Source organism: Neocloeon triangulifer, unplaced genomic scaffold, assembly GCF_031216515.1.
Source record: "Neocloeon triangulifer isolate White Clay Creek 2 clone unplaced genomic scaffold, ASM3121651v1 ptg000013l, whole genome shotgun sequence".
In the NCBI taxonomy this organism is placed as follows: Eukaryota; Metazoa; Arthropoda; class Insecta; order Ephemeroptera; family Baetidae; genus Neocloeon; species Neocloeon triangulifer.
In genome coordinates this window covers 7,107,435-7,130,123 of record NW_026775555.1, presented here as the reverse complement: position 1 = coordinate 7,130,123, position 22,689 = coordinate 7,107,435, and the positions used below count along the sequence as shown (strand labels likewise).

The 22,689-nt window shown below is 36.2% G+C and overlaps 1 protein-coding gene across 4 annotated transcripts in view; it reads right to left on the bottom strand.

The window, feature by feature from the left end:
* Positions 1–22,689, bottom strand: part of LOC132199155 (TWiK family of potassium channels protein 18-like) — a 124,507-nt gene that overhangs the window by 49,815 nt on the left and 52,003 nt on the right. For all 4 annotated transcript variants that reach the window (XM_059623679.1, XM_059623680.1, XM_059623678.1 and 1 more), the window contains exon 3: positions 13,205–13,233. The gene's annotated coding sequence lies outside the window, so the exon portion shown is untranslated. The remainder of the gene's footprint in view (positions 1–13,204; positions 13,234–22,689) is intronic.

The window sequence follows — 22,689 nt, the reverse complement described above, 5'->3', positions numbered from 1 at the left end:
GCCTCGGAAATCCTGTGCAAAAAAGCACCAAAGCTCTTTCTTTCTGCTCCCCAAGCAGAGCCGCTTTCCGTCTCTGACGGGCATTGATTAAGATACGCGAGCGCCGAGGGTCAATGTCTGTTACTTTTACTGACATCTGGAACGAAAAATCCCTCTCGGGAGGAGAGGCATGTAATATAGATTGGTTTCCATTCGCGACTAACAAGGAGCGAACACGAATATTATCGGTTTCGGGGCAAAACCGAGGCGAAACGAATCGACTGGCAAAATGCCACCCTGGAGGCGAAATCATTATTAGAATGTTGCCAACCCGATAAGCCGAAGCGAACTATTAAGAAGGGGGTCAGAAATTTAGCGGAAAACCTCCTGGACGAGTAAGAATTAAGTATCTTGAGAGAATAAACACGTGTTGCCATTGCGGACAAGTTATTGAATTCATCGCCATTCTTTGAGCGTATTTTTCCTTCAATCACCCTTTCCGCTTTTCAATTTTGCTGATGCGCCCTTTCTTATTTTTTTTCCTTCCACTCGAGAGGAATAAAAAAGCGAGCGAGGAGCAGCAGCAGCGCGTGTTCGCTTCACTGTCTAGCTGCTCTCTATTTTTGAGACTCGGGCGCCGTTCAGAGATAATTAATCACATATCCGCTCTCTCGGCTCGTACTGCCTGTGACAAGACGCTATTAGTTTGCTGAAAATATTATCTGCCACTCAACACTTTTGCTGATTTGGTGGCTGCGTCTTTTCATAGTGAACTAAAAAGTTTCATACTGAGAGATGCATCTTTGAAATTTTTTATTTGGTTCTAAACATCCATTTTGAGTAAGTCATTTTATGCAAGATAAGTTGAAACACAAATTTCATTCAGCGAGAAAATTTTAACTTGATTATTGTAATTGTTGCAAATACATTGTTTAAATTAAATTGATGAAAACAATTTATTAAAAAAAGTAAATTGTTTAACAAAATAGCAGCACCACTAGAAAGAATTTTGCTAAAATAATTAATTTTCACTTAAATTATTACCAATTAATTTATTAAATTCATTTTGAAGGCACCGAACTCTTCATTTGTCATTTATTATTAATGATCTCTAGTAAAATTTATAATTTAGAAAGAAGATTTTGGAAAGTAAAACTTGAGTTTGGGCAAATTAAAATAAATAAAAATGATGGGACTTTATAGTAGTTTATTTATAACAAGAACACTCATTTTCAGATATAAAAAATTGTTTCAAAAGGAATTAACGTTCACCTTATTAATTTACTTTAAGTGAAATCCACTGCTTGTATTTTAAACGAAAACAAATTCTTCTCAAAATCCGCTTTTCTTTTTTGAAACACGTCCTGTGATTTATGAAATCCATCAAGCAGAATGGTAAGGAGTTATCTTTTACAAGGAAAACACTTCCGCCTTCCGAGTTTAAGCAATTACGGGGATCGGCTGGAAACAAGGGCTCGGCAAAGTTGTCGGATCAAAACATAAAATTTTATTGTTAGCCGATGGGTGCAATGGGGCGGAAAGCGCGTCATTATTCAAATCATAAATCGGGCGAGGAGGGGCTGCTCCTCTTTAATTTCGCCGGCGCTCTCTTTGCACAAAGGACGCACCCGACCATTAATCAATTTTAGCGCAATTCGATCGGCAGGGAGGCACGCACGCCTCTTCCCTGCGCGTCCTGCCTCGCTAATGTTTTCGGTAAACACGAGTGTGTTAATTTATTTGCGCCAAATGCGATTAAACGCTACCTTGTGTACCACCATTTCGATATCATTACCCGAACGGCCCAATGCATCAAAATGGGCTTGTTTGCAGCCATTAATAAAATTATCTAAAATCGACTTCGTAAATGGGCGTCCTGAAAATGAGAAGAACCATAGCTTTCAATTTTTCAAATTAATTGGAAATATTTGAAAATTACTTGAAACATGTTCACTTTCAAGGATGTGGTCTTTTTTATCTTGGTAGTTTCAGCAAAATTCTTGCTAGTGGTGGTGACGTTTTGTCCAACAATTCCTTTCTTTTCAAATAAATTGTTTTCAAGTAAACAATTTGATGAAAGAATTTGGACAAATAAACAGCAACAATACAAATAATAATTTGAAATGAAATGATCGACAGAGGGGATTTATGTTCAGATTTAATTGAAATGCCATTTGATTAAAACATAAGCAATTATTTAACTAAATCCAAATTTTACATAATTTTCCAATCCATTCATATTTATGGATGCGATACAATATACTTTTGTTGTTGTTTATTCTCCAAAAATCAATCACACTGTGGAGAGAGAAAATAGATCTAATAGTAAGAGGATTGACGAAGAATAGCATTTTTCTTTCAAAAGACGGCTGCATCCATCAAACCATGAAAGGGTTACCAGAGCAATTTATTCACTTGAGTGTTGCAATGGAAGATTGCCGATTTCTTTCTCATTACAAAATGCGGTACCTTTTGGTCGTAAGAAAATTCAGAAAATTTATGCCTGTAAATGTTGAATTTTAAGCATTGAACAAGTGAATTAAAAATAAATTTAAATAAATAAATAAATTATTTGAAAATTTGGTATAAAATGAAACTTATTATTTTTATTTACCTTTGTTTTAAATTAAACAAGATTTTAAAGTGTTTCAATCTATAGATTATTGTCAAAAGAGCCAATAAATCACAATAAATGTACTTTTTCATGAACTACGAAGGAAATTGTGAGAAAAAATGCATTTTTTTCAAAGGATCATTACAATTTTAATGGAACGTGTGGGATTTATTAAATCGGCGTTCTCAATATTTCAGACAGATAAATACCAAGCAAATGAAGTAGACCGTAATAAACGATCATAAGTATAAACGGAGCTTTTTCCATCTGCTATATGCAGCAAATGCGAATGACATAAAGCAAACTCGAGCAGAATAAATAGTGCACCTGGGGCTGCTTGGCTCAGCGGAAAGAGATAAATAGGCCGTTAGCGAGAAATATTCACCTGACGTGAGAGTGCATAAGGTGCCCTGCCGCAAAAGAGCATTATAATGTAAAATTCAATATATCAGACGGCGCCGGGGAGTGAAAAAAAATACATAAATGTGGCAGCGAGTTTGTCTATCGATAATCGGGACAAAGCGAATGTGCCGCGGCAACTCCCCGGGGCGGAATGCATTTTCGCCCGAATGCGACTTGACTGTCGGTGCATTTGAGCGTGCGGCGCGGGAAAAGAAAAAAGAGCAGGATGAGAGAGGCTGTCAAAAAAGTGAGCAAGGAGCAATGAAAGCCGGCGCAAGAAAGCCTTTTGCTGTCGGCCGGAATTTCACCGGTGTGAATTTAAATAGGCCGCGGCTTTTTGTGCACACCGACGTCATGAGCGTTTTTATTCGCACACTTTTCTCCAAGTATATAGTGCGCGGGGTTGTACATTCGCACGAATAGAAGCAGGAGTTTGAGGTGTAAATTGTGTGTCAAGCTAGGGTTGCCAGACCCTGCGTTAGCTAAGTTTAAAAATAAAATAGAATAAAAATGATTTAAATCATAAAATTTATCAAATACAGTCAATCTGGGGATAATAAATGAATTTTGTTATAATGTGAGTTTAAAATTTATACCCTTTGTTAAAATATTTTCTGGAAATTTTTATTGTATCAATTAAAAAAATTAATAATAAAATTGTTGGTTATAATAATAGATTATTTATATTTTAATTTGCTTCATTCTCCTGTTTACTTACATTTAATTTATTTTATTGCAAATGTTGTGTTATCCCCTCAAGCTATATATTTTTCTTTTCATTTATTTAAGCTTGAAAAATCGCATAAAAAACCAAAACAATATTTGGTCTTGGTAAATGATGATTCCTCGTTAAGAAGTTTGTGTTCATTAAAAAGGAACAAAAACAACGACCACTTTAATAGGTCAATAAAGTTAGTAGCACGGGTCATTCTAGCTGTTTTTTGTTGTTTTTAAATACAACGAACTTTTTCTACAAGGAGCGAATAACTTGCAGCAAATAGGGTTTTTTAACTCAGAAGTTTTAGTTCAACATTTCGCAAGGTGCAGGTTTATCCAAAATTTTGATATTTCTCCTCATAATTAATATTGTTTTTTTTTCTTCATAAAAAGTTCCTCGTTTGTGACAAAAAACAGCAGAAATAATCAGAAAAGCACTGCTCAAAATTAAATTTTATCATGATTCGCCTCTCAAGAGCCATTTTCTTCAATGAATAAATTATTTAATCTTCTTATTGACAACAAAGCAAACGTAAATATCATTAACTTTAGTTGGTTTCAAATTTCAATTTCTGTTTATTTACTTTCTTGTTTTTACCTTTCCATCTGTAGAATGTATTCATGACGAAGAAGTCAACTTTTGAACTTTGCGAAAGTTCAAACCAAATTTATGAAAAAGCAATTAACTACTTTTTTTAGACGCGCCCATAATTCTCTCAAAATTAGTTTCAATGTGCTCAATTTTTTAAAAACAAAATTGAAAATCAACCAGGGGGAAAATACTTTTGCAATTTTTGTAAAAATCACGCACATTTCAATGTAAAATGATGGAAATAATCACGCACATTGACAGCTGTCGGTATAAAAATGAAGGATTTTTTCAACGCTTGGCAACCCTGCTCGGAAGCGAAATTCTAAATAGGATGCAAATGCACGCACTGCTGAATGCGCAGCTCGTTTTCGCTGACGGCACGTCATTACGAATCGGGGAAAAAGCCTTTGGACAGCAGGTGTGCGAACGTTCGGCTGCAAAAAAAAAGGAATAAAAAGCGCCGTCGAGAGAGTAGCTCAATTTGTACTCGTTACGGCGCCACTAATGAATCGGGTGCAGGCTGCATTCGCGCGACGTTCGTACGAGATTTAATAAAACGGCGGTGCGCGCACATGTGTGTGCTGTTTGTTCCGCCAATCAATTTGTTGAGTGCAATAAAATAGAAAGCTAATTAGCATATTAAACAGCCGGGGAGCTCTTCCGCCACAGCTAAATGCATGCAGGAATTTATTCGCTCGCGCTGTGCTTGTTGAATTTATATCGGACGGGCAATAAATTTGCAAGCGAAATGTGTTTGCTCAGAGAGAACAGTCTGGCGTGCATTTTTGCTGTATTAGCATTTCGCCGGCCTACTTGATGTTATTACATTGGCATAAGCGTTTTTTGCTCGGCCGCAGAGATTTCTTCCCGGTTTGTTTGAATACACAAAGAGACCGGCATAAATGTATTCCGGCACCGCCTCTTTTCACATTTTTGAATGGGGGATTTATGCAGATCCACGGGAAAAAGCTTGCTCGGCCAATTAATAGGTTTCCTTTGAAAACTTGGTTTCAGCTCTTTTTGAATAATTGCTGGTCGTTTTATAAAAATGGGATCCTATTTGAAATTTATAATTATACACAATAATTTGATTTGGCTTCTCAGAAATTTATAATAAAAATTTAATCATAATAATTTCTTTATAAAAGGTGAATTTTTTGGTTAATTTTCATTTAGAATGGCTTCCATCTTCTAAAATGAATTCTTTCTCTTGTTTGTTGTTTTTCAGAATATAATTTAACCGGCTTCATCTGCTGGGTGGTTTAAGGAAAAAGCTGCCCTAACAGAATATTCACCATCTGGTCCGTTTGCTGAGCGCTATAAAGATAATACGAAAACCCTTCCGGGAAAGACGCGACTCGGCGAGCAGCTTGAAGCTCACCTTTTCATCACGAAAGCGAGTTCAATTTATTAGCGTGACATGCCAGTGGCAGCAGCGGCGACACAGGACCAACTGGCAATTGCAGATGAAAGAAAAGCAGCAGCGCTCGTCGTCGCCTTTCTCCGCAGCGCCCTTTTCATTTTCTTTGTATCCCAAAGTTTGCTTTATCAGGCCAATTTGGAAAAGCTCCCCTTCATATCATGTCCGGCGCGAGATGGTCCCGCGGGACCGACCGCCGGCTAATTCCCCGAAAGTGAAACATAAGTTCAAAAGTCGCAGAGAATAAAAGGAAAGAGCAGGAAACAATGAAAACCAAGTGATTCGCTTTCGGGAAGGTCCGCCTCAGTAATGGTTTTTATCCTCAGAGACAAAAAGAGACAAACTTATTTTCATGGCGACAAATGTAGCAATTGCGATCAAAGATATAAAAAAATAATTTTAATATGATAATTTAAAGGGTTTTCTACAAGATTTTTGGCAAATATTCCATCTGTTTCCGTCTCTTTTGTTAATTTGACTTTTTTCTGTAAATTTGTGCTCATTTCTCATTTAAAGGATTTTAAAGTGTCTCCTGAGTAGAAATATAGTTAGCCAAGTCTTTTTTTCATATTTATACCAGTAAAAATTAAATTTAGCAAAGAATATTATACTTGACCGCCTTTAATGGTGTGAATTTATAGACCACGATATTTATTTACTTTAAGAATTTTTAACATATTTCCAATTCAAGAATTAAAATAACATTTGACACGACCTTTAATTTGAAATTATGTATACTTTTTGTACGCCGGAGCAAGAGTGAAACACGAAAATATACAATGCAGCGTAATTTGAAATTATTCTGGCACCTTCCAGTATTTTACGCGAAACTTGGTGTTTACCTGACTTTTGCGTTGTTACTTTCCATCTTTCACGCAGAAGTTTTGGTGCGAAAGAAACTTTGCTTGGCAGTGAAAATAAATTTATTTTGACGCGCCGTTGTTTTTTATTTTACTTTTTTATTTCATCCAACGGCTGCCACGCGCACAATTAATGAAGCCAAAACGAGCGGTCGGACGCACAATTTTTTTACACGCTGCGGGCAATGCCGCATTTTTCAAGCGCAAATGGCTCGCGTTTTTATGGAGATTTTTAATTGTTATTTATTGCACGCGCGGCGCAGCAGTGCCACTGCCATGGAACTTCACCTATTCCTCCCACGGCAGTCTGATACGTCACGCCGACATTAAAAGTACAAGTCATTTTTCCCGCTTGTTAATGGCCGGATAAAAACTGCGCGGCTCCCTGCGACACCGTCGTTTAAAAAAAGCTTCCTAAAAATGTAATTTGGAAACAAAGCTATTTATTTTTTTAATTCGAGGAAATTATTCGTGGTTTGAAATTGTTAAGCCAATAAAATTTTGCATGGATTTTTTTTTCATTTTTAATAAATAATTATAAAATGATGTTATTTAAGTATTATTGTTATACTATGCTATTCTAACTTTTATAGTGAAAATAAATTAAATGATATTTCATTGAGAAACGTAAATTTTAAATTAAATGTAATTTTAATATATAAAAGCTAAAAATAAAGAAATTAAAAATTGTTATGGATTTTACATATAAATGTTAATTTAATTTATTTGAATTTTAAAGATGAAAATTAATGTTTTTAATGATATATTACAAATGATGTTTTCAATAAACATTGTTATTAACATTTGAATGTTAAAAATGTGAACAAATAATCAACGATAATAAATAGAGACCAAATACTTTTAAACCTTATATTTTATTCTAAAAAAGATTGTTATTTGTCAATTGTAATGTCTATTTTAAAAAAGCTTCCCAAATACATCATTAAATCATTCAAAATTGACAAGAAGGAAGCAAGAAGAGCAAATAATTGTTCATGATTGATCGATTTAGTGCGAAAGCCCGTGCAATTTGCCCCGAAAGCAGATGTTTGCTTTTACAAAAGTTTGCAACTAAAACGGCAGTGATGTTTGACGTTTTTGGCCCACGCATTAAATATGCATAAAAAACAAGTTTGCGCATGGCCTACAGGTCAATACACGGGTAGAGAGTAAAAGGTTGAGCGCAAACAGCGAAATTGAAATTGGACGCGGAAGCCAAACGACGCCGCCGATTCGACCTATAATTCAGGCCAGAGGCAATAAAAGTGCCGGCGGCGGTGGCAATAAAGGAGACACACGCCGCAGGACGTGCGCCCGCGCGCGATCGGGTAATTATTTTTGAACTCATTTGTCGCACCTCAAATTAATTATGTGAACGTTTTACGGTGGCGAATTAATTCCTAGAGCGTAGACGGCCGGACAGCCTGGTGAGAGCTCTCGCTCGCTCGCTCGCTCGCAACCTCCAATAAAAGGCGTTTGTGAACCCAAACATGGCTCTGCCAGCTGCATCGATCCGACCAACACGCACCAAGCCAGCGCACTCTACATCTGTGGGCCCGCGATGCCCTCCCTCGTCTCGCTCGTGCCAATTTCCCTCGTGCGCGCCCAAAACTCCAACAATTTGTTTTGCCGCCGCGCGCAAATTGTTTAATTTTTTGCCTCTTGTGTTTTCTCGACAGGCTCCCATTTCCTTGATTGCGGATGTTCCGATTCATTAGTGGGCATCTCGCTCTTTTTACTTCGCACGTGCGAAAGAAAATGTTTCGGCAGGTGACGACGATTCCAAATAAAGCGGATGGATCAGAAAGTGCGCGGCAGAGGTTCAGCGCCTTTTAAATTGGCGCTCCGAGAGCCAATTTGTTTTCCTCTCTCCGGATATTTTGACGGATCTCAATTTATGCCTATTCGAAGAAAAACTTTCCTTTTTTTAACAATTGTCAATGACTTGACAAGAATGAAAGAAAATTCTCGGGAAAACCAAATGAATCGTTCTAAATATGAGACATTTATGATCATCATTTCTATTCATGTCATCATTAACTACAAATCCTCCCTAATAATGGTTAGCATGAATTATGGTTTTAATAATTGTGTGGTTTTCCTCGTCATTCCCTAATTAATTCGTAAGCGAGACTAGAGTTCACTGGATTTTGACTGTTCATGCTCTATTATTTCTACTGCGAATTGATTCTGTGAGCAACGAGGAAATATAATAGATTAATTCAAGCATTTTTTTTTTAATCTGCAATATTTGCCGCATATATCCATTATTATCCTCGTTGTAAATTTGTTTTGAAAAAATCAATTCAGCCTTCAATTGATTTTTGAATTAAAATAATGTTGCTGGGTTCTTCGTCTTTAAATTTTTTTATCATTATTATTCTCTCACAAGTCAACAAAATTATCTGTAACTCACTTTACAACTTTCACCATTGGTTGCCTTGTCGTTTGGAAAGTTATGTAAACCCGCTCAACATATGTTCGAAGCAGGTTGCATAACACCAATGTTTTTTTTTTATCTGCAATGTAATGAAGATTTTATTATTTTTAAATGAAAAAAGAAAGAAAAAATTATTGTTTTCCATCGAAGCTACTATTGCTTTAAGATGAAAACGTTTTCATATTGAATTTTGAATATATATAAAAATAAATTCCTTCATGATAAAAAGAATTAAATAGACAGAGAAGAGCCTCCTCTCGTTCAATAGAGCTCAGACAATAAAGTTCCACGTACCGAAATATTTTTCCTAGCTCAAAAATGAAAGCGAAATTCACGAGAGCAGAAAAAGAGTTACAATAAGAGACGCGGAAAGCGGACACAAGTAGGCTTTGCCAGTTAGGCGGATATCAAGGACTAGGGTGCTTTGCAAAAGTAAATGAAATCCGTTCGTTCAGCAAATTGATATAGGATGCTGAAAATCTCGTTACTCAAATGAGAGCAAATGCGCCACAAAGGGTGGCATCTGCGTGTGGCACCGCGCCTGTTAACCTCATAACGCGCGTCAATCACTCGGCGTGGCTCATCCTCCTTTTTCGCATCGATTGGGCTCACTTTGTTTTGCGCCGGGAAAGAAATGTCACATATTTTCTTTCTGAATATCAGAAGTCGGCTGCAGCACGGCTCGAGGCACTGCAAAATTTCTTTCCTCTCTTATTTATTATTTTTTCCCTTTGTTTTCCTTCAGAGAAAAGAGGAAATATTTTCTGATCGAGCGGAAAATCGTCAAGTACGAGGGAGTCTGTTCGTACTTAGGTCGTGTTGCGCGCGACAGGAGTCAAACGACCACATTGCAGACAGGCGCAATTTTCGGGCATTTCTCAAATCCGGTCGTAACAGACAGACAGCAAGGTCGACGCAAAGTTGAGGCGGAAAGCGAAAGTAAGGAGAAAGAAGTCGCAAGTGCCCGCTCGGGAGGCGAGATTTGGCAAAAATAGGACTGGAGGGGCGTTTATTAATCCGACTAATTGCCAAATTTTTCTCCCGCGAGATTTGTCGCCGACGAAGGAGACCGAATTAAGCGCGGGAATCGCGTGGAGCCGCCGGATAATTTATGAACGCGTTTGATTCCTTTTTATTGCAGGCGGCCATTCAAGACGGCGTGAATTACGGCGCAAACTTTTGAAACACAGTAGCGCCCGCGCCGGTCGGCCAAACAGGTACGGAAAGATTGATGCACTACGTGGTGCTGCTGAAGGGGAACTTGTCCGAGTCGTGGATTTTAATCTCTTCGATCGGTGATATTTATTTTACGAAACGTTCTCTATTGGAATTATTAAAAAAAGCTCTGATTGCTCTTTGTAGTTAAAAAAAACTACTTTAAATTTTACTTTTAATGTCATTTAAATTAAAAGCTCAAAATCACTTTATTCAATAAATCTGGTAAAATTTGCATACATTATTCTGATTATAAATAAATAAAAATAACATTTTGATTTAAAAAATTTTGCTATTTGAAAAAGAGATAAAAAAAAAAATTAGTATTAATGTATTATTTTTGAATTCTAGAACTGAATATTAATTAGAATAACGCTACACGAAAATATGAAAAGTTTATTTAAAAAATAAATATTGAAATATTGACCGGTGCTTATTTTCCTATATCAGTAACCTGCCCACGTTTAATCTTATTAACATGAACAAACCTCTTTTTAATTATCCGCTCACAACCCTCTCGCTTCGCCAGGCGGACCAAACTGAAATTGTTATTTGATTTTGCAATAATCGCCCTCTCAGCTGCCCCTGCAAATTCAATTACGGGCGCACGCCGAGGAAATTTATTGCTCTTCTCCTTTGCGCCGACTCGAAAAGACTTTCAGAGAATCCGGCGCAAAAATTTCTAATTTCGGCGACGCTCGCAGGAAAATCGTATTTCAAAAATTTCAGCGAAGGGGAAAGAAAGTCTCTTCAAGGAAGTGGCATAATTCTTTCGGTCGGCTGGAGACGAGCAGATTCCTGGATTCTGAGCTCTTATTTACCAAACCACTGTATTGCGTTTTGTTTACTGCACGCAAAATTGCACCGCTCAAGGTAGGAAAGCCAAAGTTATATGAAAGAGTGTGAAAGTTGGTGGAAATTCCCGGGGGAAGATGTTGGCACAGTACATTCGCACACAATGCGCAGTGGGAGAGAGGGTGGCAGCCGCGCCGCTCGCGGATTGTCGAAATTTATACATACTTTGTGAAAACATGGCTCCTTTCTCTCTCTCTCCGGGAAACAAAGCTCAAGGCAACAAGTTATGAAATTCCTGACTACTTTTTATCAACGCGCGCGCGGAGATGGTTGAGGGGAAACGACTCGTTTGTCTGCATAAGGCTGTTGTTTGTTTTCGCGTGCGTGCCAGTGGCGAGATAAGAAATTGAAAATAAAAAAAAAATGCTTCGAATCTCGGCGTGTGCAAAACCGCAGCCCGCCGGATTTCACTCCTGGGCCGGCCGAGCTGTTTTGGGATTTGGGTCGGCGTGTTGTGTGCGCGCTCTTAAAAATTAAATTTATGGCACTTATGACACGTCACTGCCGCGGCGGACACGAGCATTGAAATGACACAGGGAATTTGCTTTAATGTTCCTGTGTTGAAAATGATTTACAACGCTTTTTTCAATGGCAGGGGTGAATTAATTTAGGAATAAAAAAGGACAAAGAATAATTGAGTGGTCGTAGAGCTTGTATGGATGGGGCGATTATAATTTTTTTTAGATTAGATTAGAAAATTTTATTCTAATCTAATCTAATAATTTGTTTTTAAATAAATATCTTTAAATGGAACTATTCTCTGAAAAAATTGGCACGTTCAATCTCATTTCTGACTTCAGCCGTTTTATGAATGATTACTTCATTAATTTTTAATCGTTAATTATTGTTACCAACCCTATTTTTTAAAGCACATTTCATAAAATTCACTCTTTTTTTTAAGTATTTTAAAAATGCCACTGGTAAATATATCAAAATGATTTGATTTTGAAAAATGTAAATTTATAATTTTAGTGCGTTTTTTTAAATCTAATCAGTTAATTTACTTGCTTAAATGCTTTTTATTCGGATCTTCTGAGCTCAGTGAGGCACTTTCTGCGAAAACTATTAGCAAATTCAGCGAGTTAGAGGCTGTCAAAAGACACCCTCTCCACTTCTTGGGGCGAAAAGCACACACAGCCTGGTGATTAAATTTATCTCGCCGGCGGCAAGTGACGAAGCACTTTCTCAGCGCAACGACATTTACTGCCAGTGGGCAGACATAAATAAATATATAGATAGTATTTTGCACGCGCGTAACGATGCCGTGTGCTTATTATACAGCTAATAAAGAGGCGTGTTATTGGGCCGTATAACAGGGCGCGTAGGTGTCAACCCACCTTGCCTTTTACGTCTCATCTAACGTGATTTGTTCCGTTCGCCTCAGTGGTGCAGCGAAACGAGAACACGCGCTCTTTTGTTCGACGGTCGAGAAATAAAAGGAAATAAAGAAGGTAGCGGCCATTGTTTCTATTTAAAAGTCAAATCTCGCTCGTTCAAGTGGCAGAGGAAAGACTGCTCTTGTGCCCGAAAGAGAGAAAACAAGAAAAAAGCAACCAAGTTTTATTCACTACTTTCTTTTATATCAAAAGAGATGGCAAAGTTAATAAAATGCCGCAGATATTTAGACATTTTTTTACAGGAATTTTTATCGGGAACAAATATTTCAAGTAACCGATATATTTTTTCTTCGTAGAATACGCATAAATCGATGTAGGGAGTTGAACCAACCATGGAAAAAAGGTCATACTTTCTTGAATTAAAATAATGTAAGTCACGAATTCCAGTATTTTTATATTTTAAATCAAAAATTCATCTCATGGTTTTTGGCAGCCAAGATTAAAATTTTGAACCGCCTTGCATATTTTATAATAAATAAATATTTTCGTTCTTTTTTCGCAAAGGTTTGCATAAAATTGGTTTTGCTTCTTCGTAATTTGTTTACCTGCCAATTTTTTTGTCTTTCAACCAGTTTTTATTACGTAAATTTTTATTTCAAAAGGGTGAGGGTGTTTTTTTGACCCTGAAAATAGTTAAAATGCAATTGATTGCATTTTTTGGTTGGAATTTTTCCAACTTATTAAAGTTTGCAGACGAGGATTTCAGTACTCACCAATCAACTCGCTGCTTTTGAGGCGAGATCTGGAACAAAAGAAGAAAATTTGAGTTAGGACCGGTGGTGCGTGAGAAGGAAAATGGAAAATTGGATCCGATTAAAGTATTGGGATCCTATACAACACAGTTTCCCTTGAGCTCAATTACAAAAGGCGAAAAGCCCGCAGTGATCGCGTGTGCGTTGACCAGCTAACGAGGCACAATGGTTTTCTTCTGCCCGCCCGACGCACTTTTGTGCACCGAATTTCGCGAGGTAATCCCTTAATCTGATATTGGCATCGGTTGCGAGGGCCGGCAACGTTCGTTTAACTGCACGTCAGGCACGGCCCTGTGTAATAGGATTAAACGGCCGTAATGTCGTCTGCATGTGCACCCATAAAGTATGCATGTCCACTTGTACACGTTAAATAACACAATGCTTTTTAAGGGTCATGTCCACGTCGCTCTTTCCGGGCTGCGGACCAAATTTAAGGCACAATAATCCACGTCTCCCGCGTGCCTCAAATTGGACGAGCTTATCCGCCTTTTGCTGCACAGATATCGCCAGATTTCTCCTCTCCCCGGATGCAGTGACAAATAATCTTCATTTCATTTTGCTCAAGTTCATTGTTTTGTACATTTTTGCGAGAAAATGCAAATTGGAAAATAAATAAGCAGAAGACAAATCTCGCTCATATAAAGGTAATGTTATTATTTTATTTCATACTATTGTTCATTAAATTATATAAAACAAAACGAAACGAAACAGGAAAGTGATTAAAATGGACATAAGTAGAGGAATTTTTATATTTCCATTTGACTTGCTGGGGAGCCATTTCACAAGCAATACTTAGATCTGTAAATTATTATTAATGTTTATTTTACAAAAATCAAGTCATTTAATTGTCGAGCCCAATAAACATACCTTTTGAAACTAAATGAGGGAAATATAAAAATTTCACAAAAATTTTAATCGATTTAGTCTGGAGTACTTCAAATATAATTTATATAAAAGCTTTAGGAGTTTTCTTCGGAAATTACACATAAACACTACTTCGAAATTACCTGCACAATCAGCCTTGGCCATCTTTATATCAAAATTGTCGGCCTCTTGAGATTATAAACTGACTCCCCGTTTTTTGCTACCCAAAAATAAACAAATATTCTGGATAAAAAACACTTGAATCTTCAACTCTTGTTTGAATTTTTAATATTCTGATAAATTTCAGGTCCTTTTAATGAATTTTAATTATAATTTTAATGAAAAAAAAAACACACATATACACTTTCATTCTTTCAATCGTGATTTTTATAACATGGCAAGCATAATTAAATTTCCTTTGATCCTTCCCTTTCCTATTTGATTGCGATCCAGTTCAATCAAGATAAATTAGGAAAAATGTGAAATTATGTTTACTCGCGTGATAAGCGCTTTAACATGATTTCACCAGTTTATTATTTCATGCTGCGGTACAATTAAAATTTCCACGCTCGAGCAAACGTGAGATCAAAGAGATTATATTCCAACGCTTTGTGGTCTTTTGAAGGCTCTGCGGCTCTCTCGATGTTTTGGTGGAAAAAATTGACCGAGAGATTTATTTGCGATCGCAAAGGAAAGATTTCCACTTGCCGAATGGGTATAGCGACCCTTTCAGAAGTCGCTTACGATCCAGAATTTATCGCCGCTTTGTTCTCGGCACGACGAGGGCAAAGTTGTTTACTCGCTCGTCCCATCTATTGTCTCTTTCACGGCACCTCCGAATCGAGCAAACAATGGCCCATCCACCTGCCGTCGTTCCAAATGGAAGAGGCCAAGAATCGAAAATAATTATCTGGGCCCGGTCGTTTGTCGGAATGAAGTCGGAAGAATGGAATCGGAGCATTCAATTTGCGAGAGAATGCGCAGGATTTTCCCAGCGCTGACGGAAAAAAAAGACAGAGAAAATCGATTTCTTGCTAAATTTTTTCGGCAGTTTACTTTTAGGTAGGCCTAGCCGTATAAAAGGGCAAAGTATGGCGCGCGTGGCTTATATCAAGATGGCACGGATTATGTTTTCCATGCATATGGCGGGGGCACGACGGCTGCTCGCTCTGTTGCATAACAGCCGGGCGAACGACAAAGAGCCAGCGGTAATGGCACAGAATCACGTATTTTAATAAAATATGAGGAAATTCGCATACGTGGCTCGCACTTTTATATCCACTTGCCGGCGAGCGAGAGCGAAAAGAGATCCCGAGATTCCCTGCAGCTCACAGAGAATATTTAATACGAATTTATCTTCGCCAGCCCACAAAAGTGGGTATACCTCCTTAATATTCGCGAGCGCCTCGGCGTTCCCCGCAGGCTCTCTTTCCGCTGTCGCCACGTTCCACCCTGGTTCCACCCTCACCCCAATGGAACGGAATTTTAAATTAATATCTTTATCAATTACCTTGGTTTTATCTCTTTCTTCGCCCGTTTTCAAGCATTTTGATACGTCTTTTTTTCAATCTTGAGAAATTATCCACTTTGATCCATTTTATCAATTAATTTTTAATCACTATCGACTAATCTACGCGCCCAATTTTGAACATAATCGCAAAAAAAATCAGAAAAAAAACACCAGATAATTTTAAGACCGATTTTTAAGTGGATTATTGATATAACGGTTAATTGGTTTGTGAACCGTGCAAAGATAGCAGGAAAAACAATTTTGTGATCAGACTTTTACTGCCAGAATTTGAACTTTCAATTTAAAATCAATTCTCTGCTAGTAGAATTTTTATCCTATTTACCTACTTACATTTAATTATAGAAAACAATTATTTATTAAATAAATAAAAAAATGGGACAAAACGGCACGACGGCTAGCAAGAATTTTGCTAGAACTTCCGAGATCAAAAAGACCCCATCCGCCGCTGATAAATATCAATTTATCCATAAATTCAAAAAATTATCATTCTCAAAATTGTTTGGTAATTTTAGAAATCTTCGTTTCCTTTTTTTTTCATACAAATATCTGAGGTTTTCTTCTTTTAAAAATAAAAATAAAAATTTTTTTCCCATTATTTCTCCTTGCTTGAGTTTTAGTTGTAAAAAGATATTCTTTCGTAAGATCGTTTTTACTTAAAGAATGATTAACAAGATGAAAGCAACATGCTCGCACAATGTGAGGAGCGTCATTATAATGATTAAAACTTTTCGGGGCGTCTTTCATTCTTTCATTCATTTCCCCGCGAGCGTAATTAAAATTATTTCGTGAAGTTTGTAGCTGTCGCTTTGGCTCTAGCGCCGCTCGAGGGTACGGCCAGAGATGAGAAGAGAAGAGTTTCGCCGAAAACACAAATGCGCCCGAATAAAGAGTTAATTAATAAACTTGGATAATGCAGCGGCGGAGGAAACAAGAAAGGCTAAAAGTGAAGGAAAGGCTCAAAGTTCAGCAGGCTTTACTTGCAAAAACAATGGAGTGATGACAATAATTATCGCGCCATTAGTCAAGCGGCGAAACAAAAGAAAGTGTTGCCCTTTCTTGCAGAGGCCGGAATTAATGATCCTCGTTTATCACCGCCCAAGCAGGTGCGCGCCTATGCGAATATCCCCCCGGCCAGTGAAAATTCTATTTTTCCTGCACTTCATTAGTGCTGCATCCCGAAAACAAAAGCTTCAGCACAATGAAAAGCCTCCATGCATTCCTCTTGAAACAAAATGAGTTAAAACCTTCGGCTTATTATTGAGATCAATGTCCTAGAAACAAGAAGATCGCTTTTTTACCTTTGTAATCAGAAAAGATTATTTAAGGGATCAGATTCTCATCTGAAATTTCACCCTAATATGTAAATTACTTTTCACAATCAATGCCTTCCAATTTTTGGATATTTCTCAAACAAAACGTTATGAGAGAATTGATATATGAAGATGTAAAATAAATTTTACCAAATATTTAAATTACAATTTTCTATTGATCTGACAGCATTTTCAAAGTTAAAACAATGTACAGGATTGTAAAAGGATAGGCCTTTCTTAAAATGGAGTGTTAATAAAATAATTTTAATAATTATAATCATGCTCAATAGAACTAATAATAAGACTAGTGATAAAATTTAAGAATCATAAATGTATCTATGGCAAAATACAATGAGGAAAATAATTTTTTGATTTTAACAAAATATGCTAGTATACATGAAATTACGCTAATTTGCTCAAGCCTTAAAATGGAGTGCTAAAACAATAAATTTTATCATTATAATCATTTTCAATACAACAGTCTATAAATTTGAGAAAAAAAATTTGTTTTTTAGGGCAAAATGCAATGTGGAAACCAAATTTTTGAATTTTTACAATATATGCCAGCATATATGAATAAACGCTAATTTGTACAAGCCTTAAATTGAAGTGGCAATAAAAATAATATTGTCGTTATAATCGTTTTCGATACTAGTAAGTTTTGTTAACTAGTCTATAAATTTGAGAAATTAACATTTATTTATGGTAAAATACAACATGGAAACTAAAATTTTTGAATTTTAATTAATTATATCGGTACATGCATAAACGCTAATTTGCATTAATCAATTTCATATGTTCTTTTAAGTTTCATTCAATCATGATTTATAATTATCTTAATTATATTATTTAACATTCGTGTTGAAGGCTTTTTGAATTATTAAGTTTGTTTGGCAAATATGAATAGCTATTTGATTCGAAACCCAATAAGCGGCGCTCAATATTTAATCCAGCTTCGGAACGTTTAGTAAACACAACACCAAAGCTGCTGCGCAATATTTCAAAACTAATGGAATTATACGGGATTGCAAATCCCACATCTACACAAAGTGAGCTACTTTGATTCACGCAACACCTGCATAAATATTTATTAAAAAAGATAAGCAATCAATTTGTATTTGAGCTCTACATATGATATAGAAATAAAAAGTTGAGTTCACATTTCTATTAATTTCAATTTAATTGACCAACTGCGGAATCAAACAGATAAATACGATGGTAACAAATTTCCTATTTTGCATATCAACTAGAAATGTGTAGTGCAGTTTTGATGCACTACTGTATTATAACGAGACAATCGGAGCGCATTAGCAGGGTCAGTTCATTGGCATGCAATCGGGCCACACTCGGCCACAAACACTCATTACGCCGCCTCTCGCCGGCGCATTTGCTCACAAAAGGCACACAATGCGACTGTGCAGCACCGGCATGAAATGTAATTTGGACCCGTGTATAAATAATAGACTGCCACTGCTGCCCCCCCCCTCCCTCTCGTGTAAGCAAATTTATATTGCAAGTGGATCGCAAATAGATAATTTATTCCGTTTGTGCTGCAGCCCCGGCTGCCAGGCTTGCATAACTCTCTTGACACGTATAAGCAGGTCGAGGGCTGGAATTCTGTTTGACTCTCGTTTGTTCGAGCCGCCCTGCGAATTATCATATTAAATGGTGAACACGGCCTCTCAGGGCCTCACACCCTGCTCCATTGTCTGCATGTGTGTTCAGCCAAGAGCACATTGCAAAAGTGCACAGACCGATTGCCAACGAGTCTAGAGATCAATATTTGTACTTTCGTATTCAAATTAGCTAAGCAGACCCAAAACTGCATTTTAAATGGTCAGAAATTATAAAAGTAAACTACCTTTGGTTCTAGGACAAAATTTTAAAATTTACAAATAAATTTTTGAAAATTAGTATTGACTGTTAATTTGTTAAATAACACCAACAATGATCTTAGTTTTAAGGTCTGGTTAAGCCAAAACAAACTTAATAATAAATCATTTTCCAATTTAAAACCATTTTAATTTGACTTTCGCAATTAGGTACTATTGCAAAAATGGACAACCATCCATCAATTCTAAGTTCAACTTAACAAATAGATTTTTGAAATAAATTTTCAAAAATTATCAACTGTTAAAGAAAAGCCATCTTTGTCTTTTGAATCAGTTCATTCAGGGGTCTCACAGTTTTCCTTGTTTCAATTTTACCTCGTGATGGATATTTTCGTTATAAAATTGTTAAAAAATATTTTAAGAAATTTTTGAAATTTTGGACATATTCCTTTTTCTTTTTCACCATTTATACTAATTATATGTTATTAATTTTAAGAAAATTAAACAATCCTTTCTAAAATTTATTAAATAGAATGAACAAAATAATAATTTAAGTTCTAATTAAAAATATTATTATTGTTGTATTGCGAAGTGAGATCACAGACTTGTTAATTATAATTTATTTCTTGATTCCATATTTTTTACTGATGCAAAGTTTATATTATGCGGTTAAGAAAGTACAAGATTTTATTGGAAGTAGAGCTGAGGACAGAAAAAAATAAGAGGAAAAACTGTGGGAAAATGGATTTCAATTAGAGCCGAGGCATGAATATGAATGTCGCATTACTGTGTAGGTCAAGTATGATGTACTGGATGCAATTTACGACCGTAGCCGGCGGCTTGCACGAGATGGACGAGTGATTTAAAATGCTCGCCGCGCGCGCAGCTAATGCATTTTTAATGTTTTTGCAAACAGAACCCGAGACATGTGCAAAAGAAGGAGCCCGGCCGGCGTCGTTGGTTAATTTTTTCCCTGCGCCGCTGTTTGCTGTCTGCAGTTGCACACAACATGCGCTCCCTCGCCGTGAAATTGCATTTCTCGCAGACATTAAACCCATCTCCCGCAACTAGTTTCACATTCTCGCTGCTGTGACCATTTAATCATCATGAGAGTTGGCCCCGTTTTAGCGCCGGGCATATTGAATTTGCAATCCGCAGGGAATCGCTGCATGAAAATGTTTCAAAACAGATCTCGGCGATTCTATTTTAAAATCTGACGCCAAGGGCTATAAAAACTGGGTGCTGTTTAAAATTTAATATGGCGATTTTCATTGCAAATAATATTTTACTGAAATTAGCAATTTTTATGTTGTCTTGTTATAACAAAGTTAAATAACAAATATTGAAACTAAGGCTACAGAAAAATCAGATTTTCAATTTTTGAAAACAAGTTGCTTAGCAATAATAATAATTTATTAAATATCTTTTCAAAATAAGTTTTCAATAATTATCTAGTTTTGCAATTATTTTATTTGATAAAAATGTATTAGAAAAAATTTTACAATAAAAAAGTATTTTGTATTTTTATTTGCAATTCAGTTTACTTACAATTAGTATTCATTAAAAGTTTATCAAAATGAAAATTTTAAACTATGCTCTATTTTCCAAAAATATTCTAAACATTGAGTTATAAGATGTGTAAAAAAAAATTATGAGTCACACAGACTCTCGGACTTCAATTACATAATTATTTGGAATATGTTTGCCAGCGAATTTGCAGATAACTCTTTACATTTTGATTTTTAATTAATTGAAGAAACAGACATTATACAAGAATTTAAAAAAACGGATATTGAACTATGATAAAATATAATTTGATACGTCATAGCAATAAAAAAGTATATAATATTTCAATTCTCAGCAAATTGTGTCGTGTTTGCAGCATAAAACCGTCTTCCCTTTGCGTAAACCGATTTGACGACTCGCATTTCCAAGCGGGTTAGTCAATTGTATATGCCAAACAAGGAATAACAACGCTTCTCTTTCTGTGAGCAAAGTAAAGAAGAACGATACGCGCATAAAATACGTAATAACTCTTTTCCGATACTTTTGTCCTCCACTTACCATCACAATACACAATACTTTCCATTCTCGCAAACGTTCAAGCGAAAATGTATGCAGTTTACTTTGCCGTACAAAGAAATAATCCACAAGTACATAAAAATACCTGCGCAATGCATATTATTGCCCGTTTCATGAAGCGAGTGTTAGACGTGCCTGGCTGCACGATTTCATATTTGCAAGCTTCACTTCTCTCTCCCTTTATTTATTCCCGTGGAAAATAAGCACCGACCGGTACGCTCTACATTTCATCTTTTTTTTTCAATAAAAATAAAAACTTGCGCTTGAAACGAGAGCCGACACAGAGTGGGCCATATCTCTTCTTCCTTCCGGTGCCGTTTCAATTCTCGCAGGTTTTATTGCAGCGTGCGGATTAAAATTTTTACTCTCGCGTTGGCGAATGCGTTTCAAATAGTGTTTTAAATCTGCTCGGGAGCGCGAATTTTTCGTTACTACCGTTTTTTTACGACTGCCGATGAAAAAGGGCCAAATGTGCTGCTTGATAGGACTTTTTATTATTTATGTCAGCAGGAAGTTTTGCACTGTTTTACATGAAATTCATCTCTCGCAATCAGTGAAGGAATGAGTTTTCCTAATTGCCCAATCTTCAAGTTCAACACAAGAGGAAAATCAAGAGAAAGTAAGATGAAAAAAGAATTGATGAATCAAAATTATAACATTCCAAGGGCCATTTTGACATAAGTGCTGGTTCATTCAAAAAATTTTCAGAGAAATTAGGCTTATTTCAATCATAAATTGGAGGTGGAATTTTCTCAGAAAAGTTTCATAAAAAAACCTTTAAATTATTTTTAAGAACTGCGGAATTATTGAACTATTTAGTGTTAGGAAAAGTATAAAAAGCATCTTGAATTGAAGTACAATTTAATTTTTTTCTTTGAGGAAAATCTATTTCTTTGTTTTTTGCAGTTTTTTGTAATTACTTGCGATTGAAGATTATATACAGTCAAATAAGTATGTTTAATGAGGCGGATTACTTATATTTTAATAACGAATTTAGAGGTTTTAGAAGAAAAATTTCTGAAATAAAATAGTAGACACTAATCTGTTTAATAGTATCCTAATTAAATAGGGCTTTGACAGTTTCAATTATATTTTCTCCTAGAAATGCAAATAGATCAAACATTAACGAAAAATTAAATTTATATCTCCATTTCTCCTTTAAATTCATGTCAAATATTATTATTGTAAATATTGTATTTCATTTTATAAGTATATGAAAATTTTTATTATGTAAATAGTAGTTTTTCTAGATTATTATTTTCTTTTAGTGTTTTTAGTTCCACACTTCACATCTTTTCTTTGTTTTTTATGGATTTATTTCCTGGAAGTAATAATAAATTTAATAAACCTATTGCATTTTAACTTTGAAAACTATCCGTAGAGTTTTGTCAAGTGATATAAATTGGAATTAATTAAACATGCTAGATGAAACGCGTCTCGCTGTAAAATAATTGTTGAAAATGTTAGTAAAAGTCTAACAGCTCTTTTGCTAAACTCCCTCTCACACTTTAAAAGCATTATATAATAATTATTTTAGAATACAGCATAAGTTGGCCAGGCTGACGGACCAGCCGAACATCGAAGCGAGCGCAAACTACGCACACAAAGCCCGCCACCGCACACATGTGCGCTTTGATGTTTGCCACTCGACTTTTGCTGCTGCTGGGCACCTGTGGTCACGTCCGAAATTGAAGCGGCGGCGGCAAATGCAGCGAATCATAAATATTTGATCGATTCACGCTGCCGGCTTTGCTTCCTGACCGAGCCGCCCGTCCTCATTTCGGGCCGCGATCATCCCGGGTTGATTACGTTTTGACTGACGCAATT